Source organism: Amblyomma americanum, chromosome 1 (genome assembly GCF_052857255.1).
Source record: "Amblyomma americanum isolate KBUSLIRL-KWMA chromosome 1, ASM5285725v1, whole genome shotgun sequence".
NCBI classification, from domain to species: domain Eukaryota; kingdom Metazoa; phylum Arthropoda; class Arachnida; order Ixodida; family Ixodidae; genus Amblyomma; species Amblyomma americanum.
In genome coordinates this window covers 102,091,993-102,118,583 of record NC_135497.1, presented here as the reverse complement: position 1 = coordinate 102,118,583, position 26,591 = coordinate 102,091,993, and the positions used below count along the sequence as shown (strand labels likewise).

At 45.7% G+C, this 26,591-nt stretch overlaps 2 pseudogenes; both read left to right on the top strand.

Moving 5' to 3' along the window:
- The first annotated feature begins 5,128 nt into the window (after positions 1 to 5,128).
- On the top strand, positions 5,129 to 23,018 carry LOC144112923 (collagen alpha-1(V) chain-like; annotated as a pseudogene).
- A 2,744-nt stretch (positions 23,019 to 25,762) lies between these two features.
- LOC144112915 (uncharacterized) lies at positions 25,763 to 26,269 on the top strand (annotated as a pseudogene).
- The last annotated feature ends 322 nt before the right edge of the window (positions 26,270 to 26,591 follow it).

Below are 26,591 nucleotides of genomic sequence, written 5' to 3'. Positions count from 1 at the left end.
TTTAGCCTTTTGGTAATGTGGATTCACGAGATTGCTAAGGCAATGCGAAACTCTGAGGCTATAGTATGAGGGTAGTAACTGCGTTTCGTATACGGATAAGATTTAAAGAATACACTTCGCTGAGAGAGCTCGAGCGACCGGATGCACAAATTAGTCGCGGGGTGTGAGCGTAAGTGCAGGATGGGAGGGGGGAGGGGGGTAAGTTGGGGTCCAGGGTATGGGTGCATCCCTTGCGGCGCCACGCACGGTCAATCATCCATCCACTTAAGAGTTGCAGCGTGCGGGGACAGCGCGGACGACGTCACGATCTCGCAAAACAACACCACTAGAGCTATCTTTGCAAAATATTGCTTAATCTCGCTTCTGCATGCATGTTGAGTATGCTAGGTTATTTAAAACCACGTGGTTTGTTTTTCAATGCATCTGTGGATTGTTGCCGGCATAACAGCAATGTAGCATACTTGATTGTGTAGATGTAAGCACGCATGTTTGTAGGGCACAAGAAATGTTGTATATGCTTAACACTAAAAAAAAAAGGACTTTTCCCATGCACTTCAGCCCAGAAGAGCCGTGTTCCAGGTAATGGGAAATCTTTTAAACATTTGAAACCTGGTGAGTATTCGGCGGTGCGGGAGATTGAACCCAGCACCCACCCGGATGCGAGGGGGTTGCTTTCATCGCTAAAGTGTGGGCACCTTAGATCGTACTGGGGTCCGCGCTCGCACGGGCTTGCAGTGTCCGCATTTCCCCCTTTCTTCTGTGATGGTGTGGTGCGTGTTTTGGTTGCCACATCACGTGCAATAAACGTCTGCGCCCGTTCGCACCCTGCCGTACTCGTTCTTTACGTACGCCTGACCGGCCTCACATGGAACGTGTGACATCCCCGGGCAAAAGAAAAGGCAGATATGATATATGATATGATATATGATATAAATGATGATATGTCATGGACGCTTCGTCAGTGTTTTTGCCACGCTACTGCTCTCTACTTACGTAACGAAACGAGCCCATAAGGGTTTCTTTAGTGAGAATGCTTGCTGTCTACACATGACTACATAGCGGCAGACAACGCATGCATTCCTGCAGTGGGGTATTCCAGGCTTAGCACGGTTCAGATCGCAGTTTTTTATAACTGCCATTAAATCCACATAGAGAGAGAGAGAGAGATTGAACTGGTAGAGGAAATGCAGGGAGGTTAACCAGTATAATATTCTTGTTGGCCACCCTGCACTGGGGGAGAGGGATGAGGGGGCCTAAAAGAATAAGAAGTAGAAAAATGCGGTCCGTAGCAAGCACGGCAGGCAATGACACAAGCACTGTAAGTCACAGGCCAACGCAGCTGTAGCCTGCACACCTTGAGGGCCGTCCATCGCTGCGACCTCAGTGGAAACTATGGTGGGCCCTCCATCACAACGCAGTGCAGACGTTTCAGTGTCAAGAAAGGCTGCTTGCCATTGAGGCTGATAATGTTGATGACTCCCCCCAGCATAAGCATGGTACTTACTCTCGGACGGATGAGCGTAAAGGATGCGTTGTGCCACCTATTGGACAGCTGCAAGCACTGTATTCAACTAGTACAGCATCTGCAGTGCATTCTGTGCAGCCGGTATCTGCATGCTGGAAAGCAGCACACGCATGAAATTCACGATTGGCTTCAGCATTGCAATCACTTGCTCGTCTGCGACCTGGTCCGGTTTCTGACCTACTACCCGACCAGCAGTAGGCTCAACACACTGGGTGCGCGGTGCTGGGGTGGGTGCTGGGTGCTTCGGGAGTACTGGCCAAGTCGCTTGGCGGCCCCAGTCTTGGACCGGAGTTGCGACTTGTGCTTGAATAGCAATGGGCTCGGGACTCTGAGTACGCAATATCTGGTTGGTCACAGAGGGTGTGTGTAGCTCAGGCAGAGATGGCAAAGGCCCGTCTGCGACAACCGTCTTAGCCTCGCCGTTCATATTGCTCCCAAACCTTAATGTAGTATGCGGAGGGGGCGGAAGGTTGCGGAAATTATTGAACGATTCTTCCCTGCGGTCGCTACACATTTAGAATGTCTTTGCGAGGGCAACGACGGCGTAGCAGCTTAGCGGCATCTTCTCTTTGTGTGGAATTGTCTCTTGTCATTTGTTTGAGTATCGCCCTTTCCCTTTTCAGGCGAGGACAATCTTTTGAGGCAGCGTCATGAGGGCCGCGGCATTTGGCACACGCAAGGACTGTTGCCCGGCAAGAAACGCCGCTGTGTGGCGTAGTACACCGTGTGCAAACGATGGGAAAATTGCACACACTAATCACGTGTCCTATCTTCATGCATTTCCGGCACTAGAGAGGCTTTGGGACGAAACGCCTAACTGCATGCCGAAAGTGCCCAACCTTCGCGTACGTTGGAATGCAGTCCCCTTGGAAGGTCAACTTGATGTACTTTGTCCTCCCAAGGCGATGAGCTTGCAGTATGGCAACACTGTCGGTAGCTGGGTGAATTATAATGGGCAGATCAGAGTCGCGGATGGCTACGTCGATGTCGCAAATGACGCCTCCCGCATTGTCACTGCCTAGAAGGATATGGGAACGAACGCTGATGCCGCCGAGCGTTCTGATTTTGCTCAAACTCTCAAGCGCGTTCCGGTCCATGATATCAATGGCGACGACATTCATAAAACGATTCACCTTCACATCTTTAAATGCTCCCGGGACGCGAGCCTCCAGGAACGCAAACGCGGCTTGATTATTGATGTGGTTGAGATTGTCGGTGGGAGACTCTGGCACAAATAAGACAGTATGTGCCCATGATCCTCGCACCGTAGTAATCGCAGACGTACTCGACGATGACGAGTCCTCACCTTTTCGCAGTCTCCGTTTGGCCTTCTTGCTTACGACTTTGATGAAGCCGTCGTCAGCCGAATAGTCATCACTGGTGGCAGAGTGCACCACGGTAGCCTGGCTACTTGCGTCATTCGGGAGGCCAAGACGTTTCCTCTGGGCGGCAGCGGCTGACCGACCGGACTGAAGTTCAACAGCGTCCACTTCCATCACCGTCACCAAAAAAGAAACAGTGGTTTCACTATAATGTCGTTAAACAGGAATGAACTGAAGACGCGAAGGGACGACGTTCTGGTCTATAGCCATTTCATCTTCTTCTCAAATCCACAAAGAAGCCCCCGATGCGAATATAGGCTCCTTCGGTTTTTATAGTCAAGACAAATCGTATCTTTTTTGACACTGAGCGAGCGAAGCTGCGCGTTTATCACTGGGGTGCTGACTAACGTATGAAGCTGTCACATCAGCCCCATGTGATAACTGAGTGTTCTTTCCAGGACAAGGGCGTTTCTTCAAGGCTGTGTAATTTTCTGAGCAATTTCTCTCGTTCGACTCAAGTCTGCTGTTTTGGGCAGCAACCAGAAACGACGCTAGTCGCGCCGGCGGGATCGCCACCGACCACCGCTGTTACTTCAGTGTCAGTGTGACGTGTCTAATAAATGTGACGTGTCCGTGCACTAAAGCAGAGTTGAGGTTGCGTGCACCGTTCTTCCTGTTTCCTCGTTCGTCCCTTGTCTTTCAGTTGGTTACTATAAGCATTGAAGTACAAAGCACCAACTAGCCCCACTTCCCCTGTTAAATTTATTCGGTATTACCGCCACCCCTTCCTGGCCTCCCGATCCTCACCTTTTACGAGCACTAACGGCGACGACCAGCAGCACTTTCCATGCACGATACCACGTACGCACACTGCTCGCGTTTTTACGTTGCACGCCATTGGTCGCGGGGAATGAGATGTATAGCTTTTATTTTTGGCTTTTCCTCTGCAGACGCTGCTGTCGCTGACTTCGTTGTTTTTAGGGCACGTGCAGCGCGCCTCAGAGGACCTTTCTTTTTTTTTCGCGCACCTGTAACTAGAGCTGCAATGCACGAAAAGATTTGACAGCGAGGCGCAAACAGCCACCACCTTATTAGTACAGAGGTCGTGTTTTATGGTCTAGCGACTGAGAAGGGGGTCGTCGTACTGCTGGCGCTTTTTTTTTTACTTTGACAGTTGCTTCATGTCACAAATGTAATGAACTATATATGTGGAAACAGCTTTTCGACATGAATAAAGATTTGGTGATGGTGTGCCTATGTCCACGTAACACACATTTCGCCGCCCAACGAGAGACCCGGCGCTTCCGGGTGCTGGATGCGTGATGTTTTCAGCGCATGCGAGGCCCCGCACCGGTTGGACGATGTCCGCTTCAGCTGAGGGTCTGCCCTGCCCGGACACGAAGTGTGTGCGTGCGTGTGTGCGTGCGTGTGTGCGTGCGCGCGTGTGCGCTTCTCTGTGAGTATGAAGTGGTTTTCTGCACACGCGTCTTAATGGGAAACTGAGCACTAATTCATACATTTCTACCGAGTAAAATCAATTCCATGGCTTTTTCAGGCTATGGTGGTCAACACCGAAAATTACTCATATAGGTCAAGACCGAAAATTACTCATGGATCGTAGACTGAAAGGGCTTGGCGTTGTAGACAAGCCTCAGAGATCTGACTGAAAAAAATTTTACGCACCGTTGTTCGACTGCGAATTCGGCCGATGGTAGAGACACCTGTGATTCATTTTTTGACCTTTTCAAGCTTATAAATGTCCCATTCTCAGTCATAGTAGCGCCTTCATTGTCAGAATGCCGTAAGCTACAGCTGCAGCCCAGCTTCAGTTTGTCCTCAGTGTACCTTTGATACGAAATTGTATCAGGAATGAGCCACAGTGACTCTGAATGATTGCCGTGCTATAGTAATGAATGACGACTCCTGTTTATACTTCTTTCCTATCCCTCTGAAATGCAGGGTGACGACGGTCCATGTGGGCCGCCTGGTGACAAAGGTGACAAAGTGACTGTCTTTCAGGCGACACAGCGGATAGTTTTCACGTTGATGAAGAGCTTTTGTTATTTTTTTATTCGGGCTTACGCATGCACAAATTTATGACAGTAGTTAGTAAAGGCAGGAATGTTATCGTTATGAGATTTATGTTTTTTTTTCTGAAGCGCTATGGATTTCCTGTCTTACCATTCTCGGTGACGCGCGTGCAAGTGGTGGAGCGTTTGTTATGACACGTGCTACCCGTTATCACAGGGCTCACCCGGGGCCGACGGCCAGAAAGGCGACCATGGGCTCCAAGGTGAGTTCCCGGGCATCGAAGGCGTCCAGGGTATGGGAGGCCCTGGGGGTCCGAAGACAAGCATATATCAGCCGCGTAGCTGTTTTGTTATCCCAGCCTAGTTACGGTGCAGTGCTGCGATAGTCATCAAGCACTATTCGCACTGCTTGTATTTATGAATCGAACAACATTTGATCTTTTAGCGATGCCGGCCTGCTTTTCCCGCTTATGATCTTGACTGACACTTTGCAACCAGGAAGGAAAAAATGCGAACGTATTCGGCTAACTCTCTGACACGGCTGTGTACTGAAGGGCCACAGAGCCAAGGAAACCATCTTTATGCCTACGCGAGTGCAATTTTGCATATTGATGAAATTTTTCAAGCCACGTGGGAAGCCCGGCCACGTCGGGTCGGTACATACTGAGTCCCAACTACATTCCGTCGCGTACAGATCACAGGAACAAAGTGAAAGAAATATACTGTAGAACAGAGCCCTTCAAAATGTCCTTTTTTCCCCGAAGTATCAGGGATTTGAATCGACTTGATGGTCTCTTGCAACTGTCGTATCAAATGACTCTCTTGCTTCTATGCTGAATTGATTCCAGTGTTAGCATATTTTTGATTGTTGATGAAATTCCTGTGTTTACGCTCTATTTTGAGTATTTTACTCCCCTTCCCCCCCCCCCCCCACTGTAATGGCCTACAGGGGCTGATAAATAAATAATAAATAAATAAACTGCGTTTGCTGGGATCATGCGGCACATTCTCCGAAGTTCAGAATTCTTGGAGATCTTTTTTTAATTGTGGAAATATTTTAAGGTACTATTATAGAAATATTGAAGGTAACGGTCTACTCTTCCGATGCGAGTAAAATATTTATTTTAGTTTGTCCATCGCTCGCATTGAATACTTGAAACTGCTTTAGAGAACCGATGGGGAACGTTTTTGGGAATACGAAAAACGTTAATAGGAAAAAAATGCAGGTCTGTCGACGGGCGATAATCGGATACGTTGATTTTTATAGTGAAATCTTACAATACATGAAAAAATGGCGTTCATAAGCTATTTCGGGATGACACATTCGCTTGTCCAGAATTTCTGGGTATTCAAAAATCAAACTTCTGCGGGGAACATATGGCACATTCTTCGAAAATTTCTTACTTCGGAAGGCCGTACGACAAGGCTTAGTGGAGGTAACTTGAAGCAATTAAGATTAACTGTAGGTGCCCGGCGGCCCAGCACCGATCTGGCAGCCCCAAGCAGATACCCAGCCAGCGCCCAGAACGAAGCCCTGTCTGATGCCTTCGCTGTGGACTGCGTGCCTTTTTCTCCTCACAGCTGGAGCAGAGCATTTTTCGCCTTTTGCTTTCTCTCCGTCTTTGTGCGCTACATTTTTGTTGAATCTGTCGCAGGGGTTCGAAGGACTATGGGGAGAAAAGGGGCCACCGGGAGAACCAAGAGAAAAGGTGGGGCACTCTTGTGTTCATTTACGCGCCGGGAAACAGGTTCACGAGGTATTTCATGTGTAAAATCTGCAAGTGCGTTGGCTTCCCCTGGGCTGTGAACGTGCGTTGGCTAACCTAGGTGTGACCTAAGCCACGCATTGCACATTTTTTCGAATCCGCACCTGGATGTTTCTGAAGCATATCTACTGCAGGCCATTGTTCTTCTGAAATCATGTGACTAGGAAGTAATCAGGCTTCTGCATGATTTTCGAAGGAAACGTTAGGCAATCGGCCAGTTATAACCAAAAATGCAGGTTTATACTTCTTTACAAAATAACCAGGAATACAACTCGATGCATTTTTGTCCCGAAATATTTGTTCCTTTATTTCGATTGACGGCATTTTAAATTTTCAGTGTTTTATTTTGCCCAGTAATTTATGGACACGAAAGACACGTGAAGAGGACGGAAAACACACCCAGTTGACTCTCTCAGTGGTGTGTGGGATTACCTTGGATACCTGTGCGCGTGTGCAGTTCGGCTTGACAGCACTACCCGCGCTCGTAGTAACTTGGGGAAAGCGCAGCTCTGGAAACACAACAGGCACTATTGACACAAGCGTAACTACTAGAGAAATGTACGGATAAGGACATGAGCAAAGGGAGCACTCTATTGCGTTTTAAATTCAATCGCGAATTTACTATCGGAGGGGAAGAAACACTTTCTCCACGAGAGAGCGCATCAACGTCCAACACCAGCAAGTAATTTCAATTAGGTAACGCGTGATAAATGTTGGAAGGCAATAGCGCGCTCCGTTCACGTTTGTGCGGACGTTTACCTTTGAAAAGATACCCAGGCCTACTAGCAAAAGGATGTTTATGAGCCGCAGATTCGGGATTTGCGCCGTGTACACAGTCCGCTGGGCGTTGCGCTTTCGCTTGTGTTCTGCCGACAGTGCAACATGCCACAAGGCTGCTCCGTAATGATGGGGTTAGTGGGGAAAATACAAGTGTGCTGGTTTATGAGGCACGCATGCATTACGCCGCCAGGCGAACAATTCCTGACAAAGGCTGTGCGATTTGTGCTGATAAGCACGAGTGACGCTCAGACAGCCAGGTGCATGCGCTATACGAGTCAGGATGCTCTGGAGTCGAAGTATATTGGAAAGTGCACGTAAACTAGGAAATAGAGTGGCTCTGCCGCTCACGAATACGAAACGATTTCGACAGTGTACTCGGATCTACCCTACTAACCACAGTGGATGAAGTTACACATTTATCTGGGAATCCTTGTATCTCAGGATGTATACTGGAAAAACCACGTTTGGCAAATTTGTTCAGTCGCTGAAAAGAACCTGCAGGTTTTTCGTCAAAATTTAAAACTTGCCTCAAAATCTATCAAATTAACAGAGCACCTAACGAATCGCCAGGTGTATACGCCATCCATTACACAGGAGATTAACAAAAATGTATAAAAGCATGTAAAGCAGAGGTTCTAAATACAGGGTTGGTCACAGCACCCAAGCCACAGGCCTTGTTATCGTGCCTTTATTTAGACAGTATACTGCAGGCATACCATACCAAAGCTGAATAGGTCAGTGCATTAAAGATGATGCATACGGGGTGTTTCACCTAAGATATTCAGCTATTTTTATAAATAGGCTTTTTTAGCTAGAAGAGCGCTTTTTGTCTCATTGCATTGTCAGCGGTGCAGCTGTCAGAATATGCTGCTAAGACGTGCTAACAGGCTACTTAACTAATATTGAGTAGTTAACTTTTTAACTATCACCGTTAGGCTCCTCAATTACTGAGAGGCGAGTAGCCAGCCGTAGGTATTATTGGTATGAGAATTAGAATTTCGAAAACTCTGTCGCACTCGGTGCTATGGCCGGGAAAATTTTGTCTATTTCGACGAGTTACGTGCACTGTAGAGGTTGCTTTACCTGAAAGCTTTTCGAAAGCGCATGTACTCTGGCGCAATGTAGGCAGAATTTGCTGGGCCACAGCTCCGAAGGCATCTGAGTTTTCGAAATTCTAAAAACTGATATGAATATTACTTACGAAGGGCTACACGCCTCTCGATAAGTAAGGAGACTAACAGTAAGAAATAAAAAGTTAGCTATTGAATAATAGTTAACCAGCCTACTAGTTAGCATGTCTCAGCTGTTTTCTGGGGTGCTACACCACAGACAATGCTATGCCGAAAAAACCGTTCTTCTAACTCAAAAAGCTCATTTTTGGAAAATTGCGGTTAACATGGCAAAGCTCTAGGCAGTTTCAGTGCTATATACTTGTGCATTTTATTCTGTTTGCAATTTCGAGCAATATCCCGACAATTTCACGTCCATACTAACTATAATATTTTGTTTTAAACAAAAACACCAAGTTTCAGACAGGTGCCGATAAAGCCGGACCATTAACATGTTTCACTTTATTCTCTAAATATTCAGTTCTCTGGCATAATGTCACAGGTCTTTCCCGCTTCATCGTTATTACTGCTATTATTGCGTACTGTGTTCGACGAATTAGAAAGCAAATATTGTGCGCAAAAAAGCTCAATCTTGTGGACATTCTGACAAAGAACCAATGATATCAGCGCTACATAAAGCGAGAAAGAAGTATTGAAAATAAAAGAAACTATATCGGTAGCGCAGCTTTGATTACGCTGGGATGTATGTTAAAAAAAAAATCAGTATCTGTATGGTCTCCATTCCATTCTTTTACTTTCAGCCGGAACTTGTGGATTGCTGAGAACATGCCTTGAGTATAATGTACACACGTTTTATTTATGATTTTTCAGTATTTTTAGAAGTTCTTAAAAATTCACTGACATTTTTATGTTTTTCTCCACAAGGATAAAGAGGGTTCCCGGCCTTTCAGGACATATGGGGGATCTACTGGGCCGAGGGTAGAGTTTACGCATTTCTTTTCACTGTATAGAAACTGGCTGTTGATTATAGTAACACCTTCAATGTTTCTGCATTCTTCCAGTAGTCCGCGTGCTGGATCGGCAGTTCCCATGAAACTTCTTGCTGAAATCATACTCTACGAAAATACATGACAGCTAATGTGTGATTAGTGCATCTGGATTCAGTTGTTCTTATTGCTTTTGGTTTTGTAGCTATGTAGATACAGTTTCAGCGTGTGATTCAGCCGCTGATCTCACCTTTTGTGAGATCAGCGTGAAGTGGAACCATGCATTCGCGTGAGGTGAGGTGAGGTGGAGCCATGCAATTGCGCGAGCGTATTTATTACGGTTTTCATTTCTTTATCTGCGGATTAATGAATGAAATGACCTTAATGAAGACATTGTTTGCTTCGCGAGCAATGAAAAAGACAGTTTAGTCACGCTACTATGAGTAAGTGGTTAAGGCAGGACAACTGACTTCAATGAGAGAAGTTTCCCCGCCCTCAGTTTATTTCTCTCTCTCTTTCTCTCTCTCTCTCGTTGTTTTTATCCATACTTTTTCCTTTTGCCCTGAATACATCATTTATTCTTTGTGTGTTTATCGTAACCCGGCTGCATGCGCATCGCTGTATATACTGCAGTGTATACCGCACTTACCGTATGTTTTCTTCAGTGTTGCCTAAAGAAAGCTAATAATTTTTATTTGTTTTTTAAATAACTGGTATTGTTAACTTGCGACGACGATGCAATGCTTTGAAGAGTTTTTCATGATGTGTCCCCCCCTCTTATGTAATACCCTAACGGGCACTTCGGTCATTAAAACAGAATGAAGAACTATTATTCTCTTTATTTTTTAGCGGGAGCTGTGTGCGGTACTTTCTCCAGGGTAAATAGCTGCGGCATTTGCGTCATAGAAAAGCGTAACCAATAAATCTGGCGTTCGCGATAAGACAATATTATCCCTGTGGACTCGGGCAACGAGGCCTTGTGAGCCTGGGAGAGGGAGCTCTTGGGATTGCGGCGGCTTCGTTCACGTGATATAGGTGCACCAGGAAGCGAGTTCAGAGGTGGGGCGGGGGTTGTGCGCTGCCGATATTTCACTGCCGCTTTGCCGGGTACTCCGACAAATGTTGCAGTATTTAAAGCGGCTTTAACGTCGACTTCGCAAGCACTCGCAAGCCCAGCCAGGTTGTTGCCTTTATGCAATTTTCGCATCATAATTGAGATTTCTTCATATACCTTCATTCACCAGTTAAGCAGAACTCTCTTTTCTTCTTTCGTAATACATTTCTCGAAGTACATTTCTATTTGCATAAATGATCTTTACAGTGTACATTGCTACCAGACGTGCCTTCGATCCGAATGAGTTGGCACAATAATATTTTTCTTTTTTATACAGCTGCGGCTGAAAGTGGGGCTATCAACAAACAGAGGTAGGGAAAGGTTTCAGTTCAGTCCAACTTGCTTTTACAGAGTCCTGTTACATGGAAGGGCCCAAAGGATCGGATGGACCAAAGAGAGAGCCGGTATGTATTAAACAGCTAATTCTGTCAGTTTTTAATGTTGACTATAGTCTTCGCTGTCAGTTCGAGCCGACGTTAAACGTATAAAGAGCCTTAGCTCTTACTCATCACGTTTCGAGATATCGTGGAGTCCGCTACCACCCTTTATCCCAGCGCCATCTGTGGCAGCAACTACTCATGACAATTCGAGTTTTCGTGAGGTCTCCTACCACCCCGAGATGAAAGCGCCATCTGTGGCTGCAACTAGAAAACAGCACATCTCACATTGAGACCTTTAGCGCCATCTAAAATAGCATTCTAGAAACAACCACCTGCCGCGTGCCAATGATGACGTCACGATCCAATATGGTGGATAGAGGCGTGTATGACGTGAGTATGACGTGAATCGTTTCGGTTTCTCGAATCCAAGAAGCACGCCATTATAATTGGTTGTGCCCCTTCTCATCCCTCACCCACCCCCTGCTCGGAATCGCGTAACATTTCATGAGACGGTGGAAAGGAGGTTCAGTAAATATTGGTTCCAGAGAATTGCAGTGTGTATCATTCTGTTTTGAAATGACAAGGTGAATAATAAAAGCAAGAAAACAAAAAATAATTGCATTGACCTAGTTTTTGCAGTACACATATAAATATCTCAGTAAAATTTGTCGCTCTGAATTTCCATTACTCGAATGCAGATATTCGTCTCGGCTTTTTTTTTTCGTACGCGTGCTGGGTCTTGTGTGCAAATTCCGTTGGTTTTTCGAGCATGTATTATATATTTATTTGTTTGGGGGGCAAGGGACTGCAGGGACCCGAAGGAATTCCGGAACCTAAAGGCGTTCAGGTAAAAAAATCCCAACTGTTTATTGCAGAAAAAAGTGGCATATTTAAACATTCCGCTCAAGCATGAGACTCATCGCATACTCGCTCCGAACCCAGCATGTGGAAAAAAAAGCAGCAACATCAGGATAACGAACAAGAAAATATAATCCATGCAGATAAAGTAACAGATAAGAAATTAAAAAACTAAAAATAATAAAACGATAAAAAATAAAAAAAAAATAAAAGGAGGGGGCATTTCTTAGCAAAACCAGTGTCAAACAATCGTACCACAAGCAGTCATACATGAGAAGAAAAAGCAGTCAAAAACCGAAAAATGACAAACACTAAAAAGGATAAAACCAATATCATTCTCGTAAGGAAAAACAACAAACAAACACAACAGACGGCCGCTAGAAATTGAGGGCTGAAAAGTCGCACAGTACAAGATGTCAGAAAAAGTTATCAAGAAATGATACTTCAATTCTACGGAGGGATACCGAAGGGTCACTAAAACAAGTGCTTCCCTTATTTTTAATCATAAAAGCCTCAAGAATTTCCCGTGGCACCTGATCGCGACTCCCGCCCAGAATCCTTATTCCGTTAAGCCTTGGCTCACACTTGCATTCTTTACAATGGGGAGGCAAATCCGACCCGCCTCCGTTTTCTAGCGATTTCTCTCTTTCTTGTTCCTGTCCTTGTTAGCGCCGCCGTTCATTTCATCATGCACCAACCCACCCCTCAGGCTTTTATTCTAAATAAATCCCATTTTCCACAGCTGGCACTGCAGCACAGCAGGCATTGGGGCGCAAAATAATGTTACCATTTTCTTTTTTGATGCAGGGGCTAGCCGGAATGAAAGGTGAAACTGGGCCTCACGTAAGGAAGTATAATATCTTAGCGAAAAAATACCCCATTGGTTCTCCGGCCATAACCCGTAACTTGAACTTCCTGCTTTCTTTATTTGTTACAGGGACCCGGAGGTCCCCTGTGGATATACCGTTTAAGAAATCTCTATTTGCAAGTTAGCTATGCGTGATGTGATTTCTTACTTTTGCCAAGTGAAGTACCTTTTTTTGCTTTTATCTGCTTTTTGTTCTTATATGTTTGCATGGTCATTGTCACCAATGATGGACTTCGCTCAAAATATTTAGCATGATGCTGACAATAACCGAACGGCAAAATCTATTATTTAGGCCCGCTGATAATATATGTCCTCAGAAGAAAACGTATCTCGGATGAGAGAACGGTTACGTAAATAGTATCTTGAAGGTTATACTAACGTAACATCTGGAAGCGGACAGGGCATTCAAAGAAATAGCTCTGCAAATCTTTTCGCCCATTGCAGGACCAATTTGACCTGGTAAACTCGCCGAAGTTTACTTCTAAAGATACCTAAGCGGCTATTAATTCTAGACTCCTGGAGCTCGCCTAAATACTAGGCCATATCATTACAAAATGCAACCGTATTATTACAAAATTCAACTGTTCGTCGAAAGGTAGCACTGGTTCAAGCCGTTGCCTTTCTTCCAATTGGAAACTGTGGGTGCCGGAAGCTTTTGACTTGAGCTGAAAGTGGAAGCGTGAAGAAGAAAGATGTATACTGGTTGCATTTGTGGTATAACGAGACAAACATTACAGAGTAGTCAGTAGACGACCATAATGAAAACTGTTTATACACAACTGATCACTCCTGCTCTTTGAAAGGTCAGGAGCTAGAGCATAGCTTAAAGCGACAATCTCTGGGCTCTCGCGGCTAAGGAAAGCACCTACTCAGTATTCCTTTAACGTCCCGAAGCTTTTGACCAGACATAAAATCGCAAACCACACGAGCTTGCATTTCGACCCGCCACGGTGGCTCAGTGGTTATGGTGATCGGCAGCTGTGCCCGAAACAGCGGGTTGGAGTCCTAACCTGGCTATAATGAAGGCGAAATGCAACAGCGCCCGCGCGCTGTGCGATGAGAGTGCATGTTAAACAGACCAATGTGGTCGAAATTAAGTCTCGGCCCTCAACTTCGGCGTCCCTTCATTGCCCATGTGTGCCACACAACACTATTTTTGCATTTACCTGCCGCCGGAATATGGCCGCAGCAGCCGGGATTCTATCCCGCGATCGTAGGCTCAGAACTTGAACGGTAAAACCACTTAGCCACGGCGGTGGCAACTAAAACATCTTGTGCAAGGTCAATAACCGCTGCCACCTTTATTTTATGACGTCAGCCCTTTTCTGTGAAGGCAACAATTTTTTTTTTGGTATGCAGCAGAATTTCACTATGGCTAAGTCGAAGGGGGTCCAAGATCATTTCGTTACAACCGCTACTTCATTACAGCCGCATTAACATTGGCTACAGCTGTCACATGTCAACGGGTATCCTGGCACCGTGTTGACCGAGGGAAAAATGTGTGTTGTTTAGTCTGCCCCCGATCTGTATTTGGTCAGTCTCCAACACTCGCACCAAACGCTCCCGACGCGGCTCTTTATAGGTAGACGAACTAAACATATCAGCGTGAGGCTACGGCTCCCTTGTTTACTATATCGTAGAGATATAGTGACAACGGAGCCGTAGTGCTCGCGAAACGTCTTTTCATCTTTTGACTTTGGCCAGTGACCAGCAATCTGCATAAATATAGTGAACAAGGGAGCCGTAGTGCTCCCAAAACGTCTTTTCATCTTTTGAGTTTGGCCAGTGACCAGCAATCTGCATCACCATGATTCCTTACCAAATGGTATGCCGTCAAACCCTCGACTAAACATATCAGCCGTGTAATCGCAGGCGCATTTTTATCCCGCGGGGCGTAGCAAATGAGTCTTGAAGGAATATTGTCATAGAGGACGGTATGAAACTCATCCAGAATATTTGGCCCAACGTCCTCGGTTCTGAAGCAGATACGGACACAGGTGAAAGAGGGCGCGGCGATTACGCGGCTATAGTGGCCGAGTTGGTTTTCTTCCCCGCATGACGCATGAGCTTGCAGGCGTCACTGTAAGACAGTAATGTATTGCCGGGGACGAGTACGCTAGACTGAGGTCTACCGCAGAACCGTTTATAATTTCTGAAAGCTCCCTCAATTGCTTCGGAGACATATGTCTCTTACCTTCTTTCCTGTTCCTTGCACACTGCGGGTGACGGTGCTAGTGATTGGCTCTTTGTTGCCGAATATTGCAGACGGCTGGCGCGCAGCGACATCAAAGCCCCTCGCTAGCTGACAATTTGACCCGATGCGACCGCTTTGATTGTGGCCGCGTTCTGGTGAACGGAAATAGTCTTAGGCCTTTTGTATTCCGCCGTTGTCACTAATATTGACCTTTTGAAACAAGCGGCGTGTTGATATTGTCAGGCCGCGAAAACCGAAACTGGTCTGCAGACGGCACCTAAGAAGTACAGCGCGCTCCCAGCGAGCCATGCGTGGGTTGGAGAGCGGAGGAGCGCCAATAACCTTGTCTACTCTGTCGAGATGCAGCATGCAATGCGTGCCGTGTTAAGTGGCATTTTTGAATGGGCCGCGGGCTCGAGTTTCGGTAAAAATGTGTGCCTGGGCATCTCGCGCCGAAGGCGACGAAGGGTCCGGAGAAACGCTCATGCGGGCCTCATGCGAAAAGTTTTCCGTATGCTTGTGCGGCGTTGTAGCGAGCCCGTTATGCGCAGCCATTTCAATTTTGCGCATCGCATGGCTACCGAACTGCGGCGTATCGTTACAAATGGATAAACTCAGCATGAAATGGGCAGTGATGTTCAGTTTCTATTCATGATGTCACGTCGTAGGATATTTCGCTTCGTAAAAACGAGGTATTGAATACATCGTCTCCTAAGGGAGCTTCGAAGAGGAACAGGTATTCTTTTGTTATATCCATTATTTCGTTATAAACAGTTTCGTTATAGCGATGTTTGGCTATATAGCTTGAATTTTCTAAGCGTGTCAATCTCAGTGTTTGCCCTGCTTTTTCTTCAAGAAGCATTGTGTAGTGTGGGAACGGGAAGAATATCGGAAGAGCTGCGAAGCGCTAACCGCGTGTGGCAATAATTGTTGGCGACACTGTCGCTCATCGCGTCGCTCAGTTTCTGGCTTTGCAGAAAATTTCGCTTATAGCACGAAACCAGCTCGCGAGACTAGCTAATAACAGAATGCTTTGAGGATATGTAAGTTCCAATCTAGCTATTTTGAGAGTAAAGTTTGTTTTTCTAGCGTGGTTTCAGCAGAGAAGCCGCTGACCCCTACTACGTCTGAGCCATGCATGAAAATAGTTCAGTGAATGATTGGTAAGAATAGAAAAAGAAAGCCTGTTGTGTCGTATGCATTGTTATCTATAATGCAAAGAGAACCGTCACTTATTGCAAGTCTCAGCACCGCGGAATGTAGTTTGACACCACAGCACCCTGTCTCTTAGAAATACAATGTGTTGCCAGAGAAATTCTCATCAGGGCTTTTAACGTAGTTTAGACTTAAAGGGGGGGGGGGGGGTACTAGCATCGTAATAGTCCCCTCATGACACGAGGTGACAACGGTGAGGCGGCGGCAACATAGCGGCACTGAAAATGCGCCGCTCTGTTGCCAAGTCTCGTCGCTTCGTGCGGGCGTACCTGGGGCCGCGGTAGGCGACAGCCGTTGCCATGGTATGTCACGTCGCCAGGAACACCGCTTCGTGCGGTTACCGCTTTATATATGTCTCGGTGTTGATCCCAATCATATGAGACAAGCAGTGTCACCTGTAGGATGAAAATAAAAAAATAGCCTTATCATGCTGAAGCTTGTGTCGGCAAACCTTGAAAGTAATCCTGAGACCAAACTTCATGAAGTTCAAGAACATATAATGCTGTGAAGAGGGCGCACTTTCCTGAAGAACGTGAAGTCCAGAGCACCGGACAAACGCCCCGGTGCAGCATGCTGCACTGTGGGAATATGTGCCCAGGATCCGCGTTCTTGTCGGAGCATGAAAATAATCGACCTGGTCTCAGGGTTGTTCACACATCTTTCAGTAATGAGCGCGGCGAATCAGTGAATACTGTTCGTGTGTAAGAAGTACGACACTTTCTTCTCGAACGTTGCAGCATGCAGGAGTCAAATCCTATGGAAGCAAACTGTTGTTTGAGAGCATAGGGAGAATGTTGGGGGTGCGAACAAATAGCCCTGAACAGGCACTCTGTACGGCACTCAGTGTAACGGACAGGTTAGTCAAACAAGGTGAATTGATTTCTTCTTAACTCGCATTGCGTGCGTGATTCACAGGGTCCGCCGGGCGAAGGCCTTCAGTTTCCCCCAGAGATGCTGTTCCAGAGGGACCTGCACAACAGGTTCAAACGTAGCCTCGAATGAGTAGACAACGCCTGCCCGGAAGAAGACTACGTGGTCATCATTGGAGACGACGGCAATGACGACGATGACAAGAACTCTACGGCCGCCGCGGAGCCAGTGGACGAAGTGGCGTAAGAAAAAATCAGCCGAACGTTGACGCACATCTTCGCTAAAGTGTACATCTTGCGGCGCGAGATAGAGCAGATCCGGCGCCCCTTGGGCTCCCGGCCCAACCCGTCTCGATCGTGCCGCGACCTGTGGCTCGCGCATCCAGACTCCTCTGATGGGTTGTACTGGGTGGACCCCAACTGGGACGTGCCAGACGACGCAGTGCGCGTCTTCTGCGGCATGCGCGCTGGCGGAGAGACCTGCGTGTTCGCCGACGGGGACACGGACTCGGCGCGCTTGTCCAGGTAGGTCGGCCGGAGATTAGAGTTGGCCAGTGCAGCGCATAACCCTGGCCTTTCTTGGATTAGTTTAATAAGTTTATTTTTCCTTCGCCTTCTATCCATAGGCTCTTTTTTTTTCAGAATGACGAACAGCTTGTTTAATTTTCTTCTGGCGCTATATGTGTGATGCGATATTGTTTCGGTGTGCGAAATAAATGAATGTGCCTCATATAGCCGGACGGAACGTTGTGGTATTACAAGATGGCATTTTCATCACAAGGAGACCAAGATAACAAAAATGCAAAGGTTTCATCTTGGTCCCTTTTCTTTGGTAATGGTGACAAAGAAAGTGCAAAGAAAACGATGACAGGAAAAAGCGAGAAGCAGAAAAGACAGTCATTTTGAGCTATAGCTGGCCCCTAAAAAAATAGATAGAATGTGTGAAGTGGTTCATTATTCCCGACTAGACATTCCCCACCAAAAGGGTTTCCGTGAGAGCGTAGATTTCAGTATTTAACATATTAGTGAAATAACACTAACGAATAAACTTTTTATTTTTGATTTTAGGAGCCAAGATTATATTGCGAAATTGATGTCCGTCAACATCGAAGGGAGCTGCGTTTTTAAATTTTCTTGATAGGCAGTGTCTTTCGAAAAAGTTTGTCGAAAATACGCATTCGAAAGCGTGTTGAGTTGGCTTTTGCGCATTGCATACTGATAAATTTGCGTCTCTTGCACTTCTTATGCATCAAAACAGCCGCATTTTGCGTATTTCATGATGTAGAAGAAGTTAACTTTTCGATGACGATATGCCACGCGCAGCGCCGCCATTATATAAGTAGGAAATGCGGGCATGCCAACTCAACGGGCTTTCAAATGAATATTTTCACGTTGGATATTTCAAACCACGTTACCGAATAAAAATATGAAAAAACAGGGCACACCTTTGATGCTGATAGCCATAAATTTCGCAACTTAATCTTGGCTCCTAAGATAAAGAAAAACAAGAAGATTATGATTATATTTGAGCCAATTAATTGTCTAACTATGGATCCTTGTGAGGTACACAATATCCACCTTGCTGTACAGTCTAGCTCAACAGACCGCACCGATGTATCTTTCACAGTTTTAAAACCCCCCCAAATATATATATATATATATATATATATATATATATATATATATATATATATATATATATATATATATATATATATATATATATATATATATATATATATAATGGTTACTAAAATCGCCCTGTATGTACAAAGAATCTGTTGAGCAAAACAAAAGGAATAAAAAATAATAGGCCCCCTGCCTGCAGAGGGAAGCGAAGCCCGAGTGATGCCAGCTAAATGGCGATAGTTGAAAAAAAAAACGACAATACTTCAGCGGCTAACATTGCACGGACAACTTATCAGAGTCTCTGAAGACAGCGCGTATGATTGCAATGTCTCCTCCATGTTACCAAGGCGCGCTGGTGGGAGAAGCCAGAGTCCGCCTCCGCTGCCAGCAACGCGTCCTCGTGGTTCAGCAGCCTGAAAGGCGGCTTCCGGCTGCGCAACCGAACCGTGGGGGACGTGCAGCTGCGCTTCCTCAGTCTCCTGAGCACCGGCGCGTACCAGAACTTTACCTTCGAGTGCAACAATGTGAACGCCTGGTACAGCCAGCGTACCAAGACCACGCACGCGCTCTTCGCTTCCGGGGCCGCAACGAGGCGCAGATGAGCTTCGCGAAGGACAGTCCCACGGTACCCGTGGACGATTGCCAGGTGGGAACGCTTGCCGCGGACTTCAAGACGCCGCTTTTATGGATGCCTCTTCAAGGCGCCGTTTTATTCCGAACATGCGACGAAGTTTAACGAAACGCGGCAGGATGTATACGCGTGCTCATCAGCGATGTGTGGTGCTTTCTGTGAACGTTCCGTCGTGCTCCGAAAGGAGTCAGTGAAAGGCGTGCTCCGAAAGGAGTCAGTGAAAGGCGTGAACAGAGTTGTTATTTTCTTTCCTGGACATTTAAAAGTATTAGGCAATGCAAAGGCTGTAATTTTCGACTTGTACTCTGACTGCTCGCAACGATAGAGATAGGTGCATGCCCACTTAGAATGGTGGAGACCTGCATTGATAGATATGAATGCGCTGTTATCATTTAGCACCATCCGGAAAATCCCCAAACGCATTTTCAAAAAGACAGAATTATACGCCTGGAACATGAAAACAAAATACTATCTTGAGCCACGATACAAAGGTGCATGCAGGATATTATACCTCGTACGGTGCAATTATCTTTCGAGCTGTTAGGGAGAGTTTTTGCCCTTACGGCTGCGATGATGTGCGGCGGAGTTTGTAAATGGCGTGGATATGGAATGTCCATTGGCAGAGCCTTCTCTGGAGAATGGGAAGGCGCGGACAATAAAGAATAAGACTCACACACTTCGAGGACATGCGCTACGTCCGCTACAAATCCTGCTTGACCTTTCACTACATGGCATTTAGGGAATAACCAAGGCGACATCGAAAAAAAGGCCTTCTTGTCGCAGTAAGAAGTGACAGAAATGATGAAGATGAACTTTTTCGTGCTAGTGATTAGTCATCACTGAGAAAATTCATACAACAGTGCCTCGTTGCACCTGAATTTATAGATTAGAGAAATCCAAAATATAGCCACACGAGGAGCGTTCTGAGTTCCCGTATACATGGGGTGCGTGCTCTCGTCCTACACATATGTGATGTCCGTCATGATGATGGCCATTTCTCTGCTAGCTGTGGAGGAAGTCGCATTTTGAAATGGTGAAGGTATGAAAGGCGATGGCTGGGGGAGGGGGAGGGGAGTTAAGACGGTGTCTCACAAGGCCACTTCGAGCAAATGTATGCCCCGCGTTCAGCTGCTCATAGCGCTGTGTGCGTTCGTTGAATGTGTGTATTTCTGTATGGCGGTGCTAGACAATCGCTGTAGTCTCCCTGATCACTGCTTTGCGTTCCGTCGCTCGAAATGTATCTGCAAACAGGAGCAGTGTGAACCATCAGACATCTAAATTACATTATTATTATTTTTTTATTTCTAATACTGCAAGTATAATAATGAGGCCCTCACAAGTCGATACTGAGTCCTACTTTGATTTGAGAATAACCAAAAATGCATCATAATTCTATATTAGCAATAATCTAGTGAAGACCTATAACAAACTAATTAGCAGGTTAACATTCAAAAACATCAAACTCAAAACCCTGCGTGGGAAAACAATCGTAAACTGATAATGTAATAATGGTGGTTGATGGTAGCAATTAGTCCTGCAGGTATAATATTTTACGCCTGTATCTATGAATAAGACAACAAAAATAAAAAAGAGCCACTTCGAGCAGCACACGCACATGCACGAAAATAAAAAGAAAAGGCCATATGGGGATGGAACGTGAACAGGTTGCACTACCGGCTGGAAGGATGGACGACGATCACCGGGTTACCGCTTTGGGACAGATTCCATTGCCTTGAGGTTAAAAAGGGAACCTGAGCTGGTGATGTATGAATCCAGTTGGTTCAATTTGCGAATGACTAAAGCTGAAAATTAATTCTTGAAGGCGTCGGTACGACATGTGTATTCGTTCAGTGTATGCTCGTGTTTAGGCTCTGTTTGCCATGACTTTGAAAGAGACACATATTTTAGCGGGTTTATGTTGTAAAGATTGTTTAGCAACTACAATAAAAACTTAAGGCAATCTTTCCTCGCCTTAGATCATGATTACTGAAGCCTGCAAAGTTGGTAAAAGAATCAGAATATTTGTATTTGTCATGGTTGAACCTTACTACTTTTCGTTGAAACCTCTCCAGGCACATGGTGTTTGTTAGTAACTGACTGTGGGAACTAAACAATGTTTGCATACTCAAGACCGGTATTACGAACTCAGTATAAGCAAACATTTAGAAGCTTTTGGTGCTAGTCGTAGGTAGTCTTGTACACATTACAGAAAATAAGCAACCGATGGCGATTACCGTTACTCCACCTGAGTTATAAATGATTACAGTGGTCAATTACAGCCACAAAATAGTAACTGAAAAACTACAGAAAATTAATTGATTATTGTTGCGTTATTTGCCTTCGAACGGTTATTGCCATAGCACATATTTACTGAGACTTCAATGAACTACTGAAACTTAATTGCTCAGTTTGGTAACGCGATACCGTTAAGGCTCAGGTTCCGCAGGAAATCTGGCGTCATCACCGTCAGCGCTGTGGGCGAAAAATCACCAGAGAAGCAACCTAATTTGGCCACCTAGGTCACGTGGCCTTGTCGTGTTATCTCCACCTGCCCACTGGATTGTGAGCCAACTCACCACCACCACGGCAGGTGGCAATTAAGTTAATGACAGGTCGCGAGAGCTTGCTCAGGAAGGGCGGCCTGTGTCGCAAAAGCTCCACCGGTGGAAGCACCTGCCATCGCAGGGCAGTGCTGCATCACTTAACCGCTGCAATCCCTGCACCGCGAGTGGGATGCGCATTCCCAGGGATCTATGAATGTAAAGTCGAGAATGACTAATCCCGCACACATGAGAATTAACGCCCCTTTAACGCTATCGCGTCATACCCTTAATGAGGAGCTTAAGTGCCCCTCCAATTTTTTTACAAGTTAATTTTCAAGACGAGTTGTTTTTTGAAGTTGTACTAGAGAAGACAACTTCAAAAACAACTCCTCTTAAAAATTAACAACTTTAAGAAAAAATTGTAAGAAGCCGCCGAGTTCGGTTTAGTGGGAGGGAAGTTGCGGTGCCATGTGACAGGACGGGGCGTGCCTACAGAGTGTGCACGTGATACTTCCTGGGGCGAGAATTGTCGTAGAGGACGGTGGTCACCCGGCTGTGGTAGGGACATGATCTTTCACGATGCTCCTCCGCAGCCAGTTCGTTCTTGCTCTTTCACGAAGGAAACATCCCACATCCCCGCTAGCACCAGTGTTTGCCGTCATGTTGAGGTTCTCAATACTGTGCCGTTGGTTACTAACACTTAAAGAAAAAGTAAGTGATTGCCGGCAATCATTCACAGAAAAAAGTAACTGAATTATCCGGAACGTTACTGTTTGAAAACATAATTGATTAATTGCAAATTTACAAGAAATTATAATTGGTTACAAGTAATCAAATACTTCTAACGCGTTACACACAACTCTGGTTGCAGGCACCGTCAGAGGAAAAACAATTTTTGCGAGGCAGCAAAGCGACATATGTGTACGCGCGTCCAATCTGGGGTCACACGTTAGAGTTAAAAGAGGCGCGTTGAGCTGTGGCATATAATTCGAGCTGGCGCAAATTCAGACGTTGGGGAGAGAGACTGTTCATGTGGCAGAAGCTCTGCCCACCGAGGTTTATAACCTGCTTTTGCTTTGCTTTGTTTGCCTTTGTTTCAGTTTTGCGACAGCAAGACTGTGTTCGTGTTCAAGACCAAGCATACAGCCACACTGCCAATTGGAGATTTCCAGCCATTCGACTTCGGCGGCGAACAACTATCCTCTGGTTTCGAGATTGGACCCGTTTGTTTTCAATGAATAAAGCCATGTTTATTTTTTTCTTCTTCTGTTAACGTGTTCCGGGAAAAAAATAAGACCTTAATATGCACATGGCATATGCTCACTTAAACAAATATATATCGCTAGAAACCATGCTGAAGAACATGACTCCGGATTAGTGCTTGCTGGTGTTATCGGCAGCAGAATGTTTAAGGAGGGAGAATTTTTATTTTGTTTTTCACATTCACTTTTTTATTATTATGCCTGATCTCTCATTCTAGATTCTCGCAAGACAGCAAGATCCTATATTTCTTTAATACCCGAAGGTAAGAAAAGGCCCAGATGTGGTCGGTGTGTTTTTCAGCCAATGTAAACCTGAAAAGCAAGTACACGCCTAAAACCCTCTAGAAAAAGCATTTCTTGACTGCGTGTGTAAAGTTGGGCGTGTCAGTAAAATTATGTGAGGGTAACCAGCGCGGTTCTTGAAATATGGTTGATGCGTTAGGTAATTTTCTCAAGTCTCGTGTTCAATTCATGCAATTAAATCAAGACCCTTTCATTGCATTCATATTACTAGTCCGAGAAAGAAATTCTTTCTTTTACCTGTGCAAATTAGTATCCTCCCAATTCGAACGCAATTTCGGGAACGGGCACTGTCAACAACCTACTCCTTGCAATTCTCGTTCTTCGACAGTAAGGTATATTTTAACGCACACAATATGAATAGTGGAGGACTCTCTATAAATCTCTTGGTGCCATTTTTTACTCTGACGAGAAAAGAATTGTTGGCAGCTTCAGCGCGGCGAAAGTTGGCAATGATCTCATCCAAACATACCAAAACATTAGAAATGCACAGTGTATTTTAAATTCCTGTAGTGTGCAAACACTCTGACAGGCCTATTAGTGCTGCAGCGGCTTCACGTTTTTTTATATCTTAATGTAATGAATTCATAGATTTTCTTTTTTGAACACTGCTGTGTTTACATCCTTCCGAGACTTGGGATTGGAAAATTTCTCCATTACATTGAGGAAGAGTATCACATACGCCGCAGCCGTGGAACGAGGTTTAGTTCCTTAAGAATCCCATGTTCAGTTAATTTCATACTCGTGCTGCTACCGCCGTCGGAAAGGTGGAAGACAGTGCATGATTGCTTTGTAGTGGCGGTAAAAAAAAGAAGCAAGTGAATTCACTTGCATTTCAAGTGGCGATAAAGCACCTTTTATCTCTTATTACCACCAATTAGAGTTCAAATAACAGCGATAAGCCTGCATTTCAGCGTTTCATAATTTGTTTTATACTTGCACTTCCTAAGTCCTTAAAGAAATCTGGGAAACAATTTACACTAAGGGTCGCAGGAAAATTTTAGAACATTATTCGAGGTCAGTTTTATTATGTAACTGCCTCACTGTGTACTAATTCATCCAAATTTCTTCTGCTGCCTTCTAACACGAAAGATTACTTAGTCATCAGGCAACGACATATAAAAAATATCAAAGTAAATGTACAAGGTCGACCAGACGCCCTTTGGTTGATCTTATCTGGAATAACCCTGCTCCAACCTTTCAAACTCGATCCTCCACCACGGTGGCCGCTACATCGCCGCACCCCACCCTCACACATTCTGTATTTGCGCCTGCCACGTCGGACGCCCTCGGATGGATGAGCGATTGTGTGTGACCCATGGCGACACACATAACCCTGCCCAGATTTATTTTTCTGGGTCTGTAGCAGTCACGTTTTACCAACAAGGGCACACACACAACATTGACTATGGCGGCACAGGATTACGCAAGCGAAAAAAGAAAACGAAGTTGAGGTGTAGAATGACGACAGAAATGGACTTGTAATGTTGATGTTATCCAGATCGTTTATTCTAAAGGGCCAGACGCTTGCATCCGATATAAATACGGTGAAATAATTTTGTTCACAGTACGGTAAGAGGCCACCGCAAGATAAGGTCACGTAAAGTCGTGAAATCACTACCATTATTATTTTTTTACTGAATCAGCCTACACCGTCAGTTGTAGAAATTCTGCATGGTACCAAATTTTAGCCAGAACGGGACGTTGGATGACTCCATGACACGGAATTTTACTTCTCAAGAATCTCTTCACGCAACCTCTGTGATTGCGCCATAGAGGCTTTGATGGCGAAGGACTGCTTGTGCTCGGATTACAGCTTCGTGTCGTGCCCACGCGCTTCGAGCACTTCCGCTGCACTTTGCATAATTGGCTTTTGTTCCAAACTGAGCACCCTGATCAGAGAATGCGCACGATAGAAGAGGACGAATAGAGGGTCCGCATTATGCATACACGTCTGTTGTAGTAACCGAACGCTTCTGCGTAACATATATGCGAAACGTTGGCAAGCTCCGTGAGGCTACCCCTTCCTTTGTTCAGTTTGTGTGTGTATATGTATATTGCATTCCTCAGGTGGAGAACGGGGATTCACCAGCTGGAATTAATATCGTTGTGATTTTCCAAGCCGAGTTCTTGTCATGGAATAACAATCAGTCAATGAAGTGCTGTTGATATACAGACATAAAGAGATGGAGCCTGCAACAGACGTGATGGACGAAGCAAACGCTATAAGAAACCAGCACGACCATGAAATATGAGCCCCTTACCCAACACTCTACACTCAAGTTAATTTTGCGGATGACTGCATGAAGCAGCGATTTGTACCATTGCGGCTATGTCGAATGCCCCAACAATGCCTTCTCCTGAGGCAGACGTCGACGAGTTACCCGGAAAGTCATTCTTACAGGCAATTGCTGCGCCACATGCGACTTGTGAGTCTGAAAGACCGCCCGCCCTGTTCTGATCTCTCATCCGGAACAGGCGATAACCTTGTTGCTTCTGCTGGCGCTGGGATTGTGCAACACCAGCGGCCAAGGCCAGGGCAAGAGCCTCGGTCGCGGGAGAGGACAGGGTCACGGCCAAGGTCGCGATCAAGGCCAGGGTCACGGCCAGGGCAGAGGGAAGCACGGCGGAAGCCCCGCTGTAGGCGGTCCCTTGGATGCGGATGGCGGCCCTCTGCCAGGAGGCGGCGGCGGCCAGTTCTGCGAGTGCGGCGGCTTCCGGCAGACCCAGGGCCAGCGGGTCGAGGAGGGCTTCGAGCAGACGGACTTCTACAACCAGGGCCGCGGTAACGGCGCCGCCTTCCTGGCACCAACTCCGGCGTGCTGCAGTCAGGCCTGCTGCAGGAAGTAAAGGGGAACTTCAAGATCATGGGCAAAGTGCGCGGATACACGGCTGCCAGCGCACAACAACAGCAACAACAAAAATAGGCTTTTTGAGTTAGAAGAGTGCTTTTCTTTTTGGCATAGCATTGTCAGCGGTGTAGTACATCATAATTACGTGCCAGCTAGCAAGGTGGTGAACTAATATTGAAAAGTTAATTTTTATTTATTACTGTTAGGCTTCTTAACTACTGGGAGGAGATCGCCCACCGTAATTAATATTCAAATAAGTTTTTAAAATTTCGAAAACGCGGTTACCCTCGGCGATATAGCCCAACAATTGTGTCCATTTCGATGAGTTACATGCACTGGAGAGGTTGCTTTGCCTGTAAGCTTCCGGAAAGCACATGTATTTTGGCTCGATGTCGCC